Below are 9042 nucleotides of genomic sequence, written 5' to 3'. Positions count from 1 at the left end.
CTGAGCGCTACCGGAGAAACCAGCAGGGGGCAGCCTGACGCAAGAAACGGGAACTCCTGGGCCGTGCACGCCCCCACTCTGGAGGTCCATCCTTAGAACACTGAGGCATCATCTGTTCCACCACACTCCTCCCTCCCACACCATTTTACAGGCGAGGGAAACTAAGTCTTGATGAGTCAAAAAGAGATTTGAGATTTGCTTCATATCTACTCTTATTGGCACTGTCAGAAAAGGCATTCGAGAAGCAGAAGCCCAAAGCCCTACAATGCCATCATCCCTGTGCCCTAAGAAACATTATCTTTACATCTCTAGTTCTCAGTTGTAGGACAGACAGACAGGGGCCAGAGCCCTCAGGTGCTGCCAGGCTGGATCCTGGGTTTAGCAGATAAGGAAGAAAAGCCAGCTGACCTGGTCCTAGTCCCCACCCCAGGCAATAACTGGCAAAACACACAAACACAGCCAAGGGCTTCTTGACTCTGAGCCCCCAACTTTCCTTTTGCAATGAAAATAATACACATGATAAAGACCTATCTGGCAAAAAACTTCAAGCTGTGCAGATGGGTAGAAAATGAAGTTAAAATGTCTCCTCCTCAGCTCCCATTTCATTTCCTAAATTAACTGTTAATAGTCCTTATATATCCTTCTGAAAATATATTAATAATATGTAAGGATATAGGTATGTGCACATATACGTATATATACTTTTTGTTACACAGATTGGATCCTACTATATCTTTTATTACGTGCTTTATTTTTAATTTAAAATATCACTACTAATCTGTCCATAGCAATGATATATATTTGCCTCCTTCCTTCCAGCGCCTGCAGACTATACCATAATACGAATGTCTCACAGTTCAGTGCTGCACCTACTTTTAACCATGCCCTATGCTGTCTCTTGAAGTTTCTTGCATGACAAACCACGCTACAGGGAACGATTTTGTCACACGGCTCTGCGCACATGTGCAAGGATTTCTGCAGAAGGAATTCCTGGAAGTGGAATTGCTGGGTCAAAGAATATATGTGTGTTTAAAACACTGACAGATGTTATCAACATGTCCTCCAAAATACATCGGTTCCGACTTTCTCCTTTGCCATAGGAGAAGGCCAGCTCCCCTGCTGGCCAGCAAGAAAAAGTACTCATCTTTGGGGCCTTGATCTTTTTATCCAGGGAGTGAGGGGGTTGGATTAGATGATACACAGGGTCCTTTGAGCTCTAACTTTCCAGATCTGTGACTTTTTCCTTCAAGTTGTCCAGCTTGGGGAGCGGGACTAGGCCTCAAACTTAAGTAGCAAATCTCTCTTCTTCAACCTACCCCTGTCTCCCCCGCCTCCCCTTTTCTCTGCCCCTCCGGTCCCATGAGAGTGAAAAATGCATGAGCCCAACAGTCAGCAGACCCAGTTCTGCACTGATGTGGGAACACTGTAGCTCCTTCCCTGCCTGCCCATCCATTTTCCCACCTGGTTTAGTGACTTCTGCCTTCCCTCCCAGGGCTCCCTTGCTGGTCTCCTGAGATAACATCTTATGAAATCCTTTGCCAAAAGCATGCTTTTTCTGCCCCTGGAAGGAATTATTTTCACTTGTTCTGAAGAAGAGTCTCTGCATGTACTTGTAACTCCTGCCAAGAAATCTGAGAGGCTCTGAATTCCTCAGCGCCTGGATCCCAGAATCCCTTAATCTACTGGCTGCTCCCTTCCAGGGGCGCTGAGATGATGAAGCGATGAGCTGCTTAAAGGCTTCGAGAGTATCCGCGAGAAGGGAGGAGAGAGGGAAGAAGGGAGGAGAGAGGGAGGGAGCGTCTGCTGCCACTTGGCTGGACTTCTCAGATGAAAGCGTTTGGGAGAAGGTAGTGTTTACAGAGATCAGCGCAGACACTTCAGAGGGGCCAGAGTTCTCCTGGGGCTTCTCAAAGGTGACGGAGGATTGACATCATCAAAGCCCCTGAGGAAGACTCAGACTCTTTCCCCGCAAAGTCACTTAGCATCAGGATTCTCAGAGCTGGAAGGCTCACGGCCGACTGGGGAGGACAGTCAGGCTGCTTCAGCTTGCACAACTCCAGGGGGCTCTGTTTACAATGATTACACAGTGAATGGTGCCCCAGAGAGGTACCAAGTGATTCCTAGGACAATAATGAGGCAGCCAGCATGGTCTTTTTAAAATGTAAAAAGACAAACGATTTCTTGTTATCCTCAAAATAAAATCTGAAAATCTCTCTGCATGATTCAGCCCCATTTTCCTCTGCAATCTCTTATCCTGCCATCACTCTGGCTCACTAAGTTCTAAACACATTCACCTTCTCCTGCTCCCCAAACAGGCCCAGTGGCCTCCTTAGCTCCTGCCTCAGGGCCTTTGCACAAGCTGCCTCTTGTTATTAAATGCTCATCTTACTTTCAGACTCGGGCTCTTTCTGTTTGCTCCTATCTTCCATTCAAACTTGCACCCACAAGGAGCTGGGCCTGTGGAGCCTCATGTCCGTTGTATAGACAAAGAACAGAAGAGGCAGAGTCCTTTAAGGGGCAGCCTGATCTGCCCTGAGAAACCTGTCTCGATGCCTGAAATTCCCAACCATCTTGCTTTCATCTGAGTCAGCGCATTGTGTCTCTGGAAGACTCCTATTAAAACAGAAATACTTATCAAGATCTCATCCCTTAGAAGAGATTTGTTTCTCAGATAAGCTGAGGTGAAAAAGCAAAGAATGGGACTCTAAGGGAGGAAGAACTCCCAAGGGAGAAGTTTGGGGGTCTGGGCTTGGGGGTAGGAGGGTGGAAAAGAGGTGTGGCGCCCACATCGACCTCTGCCAATCTCATTTTGCCTCAGGCTGGCCTCAAACTTGAACCACAGAGAACTGTTCAGATGCCAGCAAACAAACACAAGCAGCAAACAAAGAGCTGTTTGTGTTGGAGATAACCAGTCCCACGGGTGGTTTGGGTGTAGCGGAAAGCAAGTCTTAGGGTTTGGAACAGATGGCATTTAGAAAGCTGAGAGGAGAGAGGACCTTCCCCTACCGCCCTGGGCCCCCTGCCCACTGCCCCTGTGGTGAGGGAACAGTCTGCATCAGAAGTACCTCTCGAGGGTGCTGGATCATACAATCTGAGCCCCCATTCACTCATCCTGCCATCCTGGAGGGTGGGATGAGGGGACCCAGGGAGCTGGCTGTCTGTAGTGCTTGGACAGCAGAAATGGGCAGAAGATAAGCAAGTTCAGCAAGACTCTGATATTCTAGCTAAAAAGCTCAGAACCGTCCACACCCTGTTCCCTGCAGTCAACGAGAAACACCTACAAGAAACTTAATGGAACAAATAATGTCACCAGCGGAACTAGACCCGAGCACCCCATAGTTTTGTTAGCAAGGTTTGTTCCAGTCATCTGCTGCTGCTCTAGAAAGGGAAATGAAGTTGGGAACTGCCGCCAGAGCTTACTTTGAGGGCTGCTGAGTAGGCCTCCAAAGTCCATACAGGTCTACAGCCATGCCACCCTGAACAAGCCCGATCCGGTCTGATTTCTGAAGCTAAGCAGCGTCGGGCCTGGTTAGTACTTGGATGGGAGACCACCTAGGAAGACCAGGTGCTGTAGGTGTAAAAAATAAAAAAATAAGGGATTGTAAGTTGACAAGGTCCTTGCAATCTGTGAGATCAACCAAGGGTTGCCTCACCTAAAAAAAGAAAAAGAAAGTTCCATACCGTTTTTCCTCCTTGTCTCCCTATTCAAGGCCTGTCACCTGGCACTTTGCACAGGTGGCCTCATGTCACCACTGATGATCGGTGTCTGACATCGCTCCCTCAACTCATCCTCAAGCTCCTTGAAGGCAGTACTGAGTGCACAGCAGGAGACTCTGATAAAAGCCTGGAGTTGGGTGGAACCTGAGTCACCATCATTGAACACTTCCCTTACATCATAGATGAAGAAACTGAGGCCCAGAGAGGGCAAGGGGCTTGCACAAGGGAGAGCTGCGTAGGGCCGAGGTATGCACTGAATGAAGAAACGAGGAAGATGGTGCTCCCCGTGGCGTGTTCACATTGGTCGGCATGGAAGGCATAACTGCAGCTGATGAATCTGAGGTGTCCCTCGACTTCTGGATAAATTGCATTTTAAGAAATCAGATCCTATTTTAGCCGATTGGGGGTATTGTGGTTAAAGAAATTCTATAGGATATCATTCCTTAAAAGTCAATGATCAGTCAGGATTCTTTGGTTGTAAGCAAGAGAAACTGACTCCAGCTTATTTAGCAGAAAGGAAATTTACTGGAATAAAATTATAGAAGGAAATTTGCTTGTAGAACAGAAGAATTGAGACACCAGGACAGGAAAGGGCTGTAAACTGGGTGGCTTTGGGGATCCAGGTAGGAGGAACCCATCAAAAGAGGCACCAGGGACCACAGGTATGGCCAGCTTCAATATCTTGTGCTTGCTTCAAGACAGAAAATCCTCAGTTAGAAAGGCCCAGCTTGGGTCATGTGCCCAACTCTTGGCCAGAGCTGGGCAGGTTACCAAGATCACAGACAAGGGCGAGACAGGCAATTTGCAAAAGGAAATCACGGTGCTTTTACCAGAAGTGGCAGGGGATGTGAGCGACACTACCACACCTGCTTGCCACACTTTAGTTTATTGGTTTAGAACAGGGATCGGCAAACTACCGCAGCCTATTTGTGCAAATCAAGTTTTACTGGAATACTATAAATTAAGCTGGTACAAGTGGTTTTTAATAAATAGTCTTACTTCACACTGATGGCTATTATCGAAACAGAATAGATAATAACAAGTGTTGGTAAGGATAAGGCGAGAAACTGGAACCCTTGTGCACTGTTGGTGAAAATGTAAAATAGTGCAGCCACTATAAAAAACAGTACAGTGCTTCCTCAAAAAATTAAAATTAGAATTACCGTATGATCCAACAATTCCATCTCTGGGTATGTACCCCAAAGAATTAAAAGCGGGGTCTCAAAGAGATATTTGTATACCCCTATTCACAGCAGCACTATTCATAATAGCCAAAAGGTAGAAGCAACCCAAATGTCCACTGGTGAATGAATGAAGAAAATGTGGTATTATACTACAACGGAAATATTATTCAGCTTTAAAAAAGGAAATTACGACACATGCTACAATATGGATGGACATTAAATATGCTGTGCTCAGTGAAATAAGCCAGTCGCAAAAGGACAGACACTGTATGATTCCATTTACACAAGGTCCCTAGAGAAGTTACATGGATAAAGTAAAAGGTGGCTGCCAGGGGCTGGAGGCGGGGTGTGTGTGGCAAAGGGAAGTTGTTGTCTAATGGGTATAGAGTTTCAGTTCTGCAAGATGAAAGAGACTGGCTGCACAACAACGCAAATATACTTAACACTACTAAACTGTACACTCAAAAATGATTAAAATGGTAAATTTTATGTTATATATATATTTTATCACAATCTTAAAAAATTGTATTAAGTCTTTAAAGTTATTATGTGACTTAGTGAATCACGGATGCTCCCCAGGGGTGAGGATTTTTGTCTGTTTCGTGCATTGCTGTATTCCTCATCCCTAGAACGGGGCCTGGCATGGAGCGGGTGCTTGGTGCATGTTTAGGGAGTGAGTGAACCCTAGCCACTTTGCAATAATGTTTTAGTCACACTCCTTTAAGGGTAAGAGTGACATCGCAACCACTGCTTGAAGGTCAAGCCAAACCCCAGAGAGTCCTTATGGGACTTACCCTTTCACTTACTTTGTGCCAACAGATGAATTGGCACCGCTGGCACCACAGCCAAAGGGAACCAACCATGCGTAGGCTGTGACAACCCAGAACCTACCCAGTACCAGACCTCACCAGCATTCTTACAGGTAACTTAAATAAACAGTCATGTCTCAAAGCACTCCTAGTGATTTGCTCTGTCAGACGTGAATATATCAAGTGATATCTGAAATTAGGACAAAATGAAACAAATAACTACATCCAAGTGGATACTACTTCTCATTTCTGTTACAGTAACTACTCTGTCTTGGCCATATTGGGTTCTGTTTCTTCTCTAACATGCTCGATTTTGAAGGGGGGGCGGTGCTGTAATTTGCCTTTAACCTTTCTTCTGCATTCTTACACAATAGTGGGAGCTCCTCAAATGAAAGCATTTTAGAGAAAGACGAGCTCTTACGTTAACTTTCTCAGTGGAAAATTTGAAACATATGCAAAAAGATTCAAGATGGCATAATGAACCCCCCACACTCATCCCCCAGCTTCAGTAATTATCAATTCACATCCAATTTTGTTCCATCTCTGCTCATACCCACTCCCCCTTCCATCTTTTTGATAGTTTATGTAAACTTTTAATTGGAGCAAAATACACATACCAAAAAACATACAAATCATAAACGTACAACTCAATGAGTTTTCACAAATCGAACACATCTGTGTAACCACTACCCAGTTCAAGAAACAGAACGTTCATTACCAGCTCAACAGAAGCCCCCTCATGTCTCTTGGAAAAATTCTTATTGATTTCTAGTCCAATATTTCCATTTTGCAGAGGAAAAAACTGAAGCCCAACAAGGAAAATGACTGTCCCAAGATGACAAAGTTCGAGGCATTGCTGCCACTTTGTAGACTTGGGAGTATATGACTCCTGCACAGAACACAGCCCTCTGGGTTACAGCCACAGCACCTATGGGGCAGAACACTCAGAGCACCTAATTCTCCACTTGGAGGATGTTGGAGTCAGGGCATGGGTGCACTTGCCCTTGTGGGGCCTGTTCCTACACCCTGGCTGTTTCCAGAGTTCTGTATTGATTTCTCCTTTCCTCCTCTTGTTAAGCCAAGAAGTTTATCAACAAGATTGTGCCAGAATGGCCCTCAGTGATCTGATTATCTTAAGGTTTGCTTAAAATAAATAAATAAATAGAAGGCCACAAAACTTTATTCTTAAAATTCCCTAAATTAGTAGGTTGTAATTTAAAAAAAAAAAAAAATCTAATGATAGAACTACATACAAAGCAGGCATACACTATTCCCTTGCCTGGATAGGGGTACAGGAGGCTGCATGGTAGATGGGCTTTACATGTGCATAATTTCTTTTAATAGCGAGAACAGAGAGCTGCCTCCTTTCCTTCCCTCCTCCTTGGCTTTCTCTCCAAGCCGTTGTCCTACTGCCAAAGGCTGGATGAGAAGGAGATGGGAAGAGGGTAGAGTGATTACCCCTGGACGTGCACCACTAAAGCCCAGGCTCCTCATTCTGGTTTGGTGTAGTGCCTTTCTGTGTGATAGAAACACAGAGAGACAGGAGTATGTCCAGCACTAAGTTCTCTACAAATAGGATTGAGTAGTAGAAACATAGACGGTTAGAGTGAGACGCAACCCGAGTGTGGATTAAACCCGAGTCTCCTGACTCCCAGGGCAGTGCTCTCTGTGCTCTTCCACTTCGAGTTCCCAGGATAACTCCAATTTTTCTATTCTGTCCCATTTATTCCCCCAACATACATGCGTGCTCATTGTGCTACGGGTGTCAATTGTGGATTTGTGAAACAAGGTCAAGAGCCGGCCATTGAAGAGCCAAGTAGGCTAGGAAAATCCTAGCCAGTAATGGTCAGAACCAATTAGGTTGCAAGTGATAGAAACTGAGATCAAATGAGCTTAAGCAAAAAAGAGAATTCATTGGCTCATGGAACCAACAAACGGGGACTTCAGGCATGGCTGGATCGAGGGCTTTCTTCTTGCCACCTCTCAGCTCTGGCCTCTCTCTTTGGCTGCGGCTGAGCTTCCTCTGCACGGACAGGTGCAATGGGCTGAATAACAGCTCCCAAAGGTGTCCGTGTCCTAATATGCGACTATGTTCCATGATAAAAGTGATTTCGCATACGGGATTAAGTTAACATTTTTGAGATGGGGAGAATGCCATGGATCATCCCAGCCAGTTCAATATAATCACAAGGGTCCTTATAGGAGCGGCAGGAGGAGCAGAGTAGAAGAAGGAGATATGATGACAGAAGCAGGTGAGAGAGAGAAGGAGAGAGAGAGCACATGTGAGCGCACGTGCTTTGAAGACGCTCCCTGCTGGCCTTGAAGACGGAAGGAGCCGTGAGCCAAGAAGTGGAGACAGCCTGAGTAGCTGGCAAAGTGAAGGACATGTGTTCTCCCCTAGAAGTTCCTGAAGGAATGTGACCCAGCTGACACCTGGATTTTAGGACTTCTGATCTCCAGAACTATAAGATAACAAATTTATGTTCCTTAAAACCATTAAATTTGTGGGAATTTGTTACCACAGCAATAGGAAACTAAAACAATAGGCTTACATCCCCAGGTTCATAGCTTCTTAGTAGTAATCCCGTAGTCCGTGAGGGCAGAGGAAGTTTCTCTCTTCCAAAGTCCCCACAGAACCTCCAGAGGAAGATTCTCTGTGGCCACATTCAGGTCACTGGACTGTCTGTTGTGGTACCAATCACTGGTGCCAGAACAGGGGAGTAAGAAAGCTGGCCCAGTCTGGGTTATGTGCCTGTGGTGGTGATTTGGGTGGGGACACTGCAATCAATGGGCCCCTCAGAGTCGCTTGGACTGGAAAGAGGAAGGTCTGATAGAAGGTGAAAAAATAACACATCTACCCTACAGTAGGGATTATTTGGAGAGTGATGTGAGGAGCCAGATGAGCAGATGCTGATGATAGGGGGAGGTGGGTGATAGGGGAAGGTGTGTGAGCCAGAGGAAAAGCTGATAGAATTGCCTGAAATGTTCTGGGTCCTCGAGAACCACGTGGGAATTTTTGTTGCTATATTGCAGAGTTGCCAAGTTGCCAGTGCCAGTGTGGATATTGCTGGAGGAGAAGGTGTGTGTGCATGTGTGTGTGCGTGTGCATGTGCATGGGTATGAAGGGGTATGCAAAGGAGGTAGCAGAGAGCAGTGGTTAAGCTCTGAAAAGTCTGTGTTTCTCTGCCACTTACTAGTTGAGTAACTTCGGGTAAAATTCTTCATTTCTTCCAAGACTTAGACTCCTCATCTGTAAAATGGGGACAATAGCTATCCCTACCTCATGGGACCATTGTGAAGAGTAAATGAGATGGGGCATATATGTGCTTAGC

The 9042-nt window shown here is 45.7% G+C and overlaps 1 protein-coding gene and 1 pseudogene across 4 annotated transcripts in view; one reads left to right on the top strand and one right to left on the bottom strand.

The window, feature by feature from the left end:
- Positions 1-9042, bottom strand: part of SLC36A1 (solute carrier family 36 member 1) — a 265469-nt gene that overhangs the window by 94940 nt on the left and 161487 nt on the right. The window lies entirely within an intron of this gene.
- On the top strand, positions 3459-3577 carry LOC120581739 (uncharacterized; annotated as a pseudogene).

The sequence above is a fragment of the Pteropus medius genome, unplaced genomic scaffold (genome assembly GCF_902729225.1).
Source record: "Pteropus medius unplaced genomic scaffold, Ma_sr-lr_union100, whole genome shotgun sequence".
In the NCBI taxonomy this organism is placed as follows: domain Eukaryota; kingdom Metazoa; phylum Chordata; class Mammalia; order Chiroptera; family Pteropodidae; genus Pteropus; species Pteropus medius.
The sequence above is the reverse complement of the archived record's forward strand: the minus strand, read 5'-3'. Positions and strand labels throughout refer to the sequence as shown.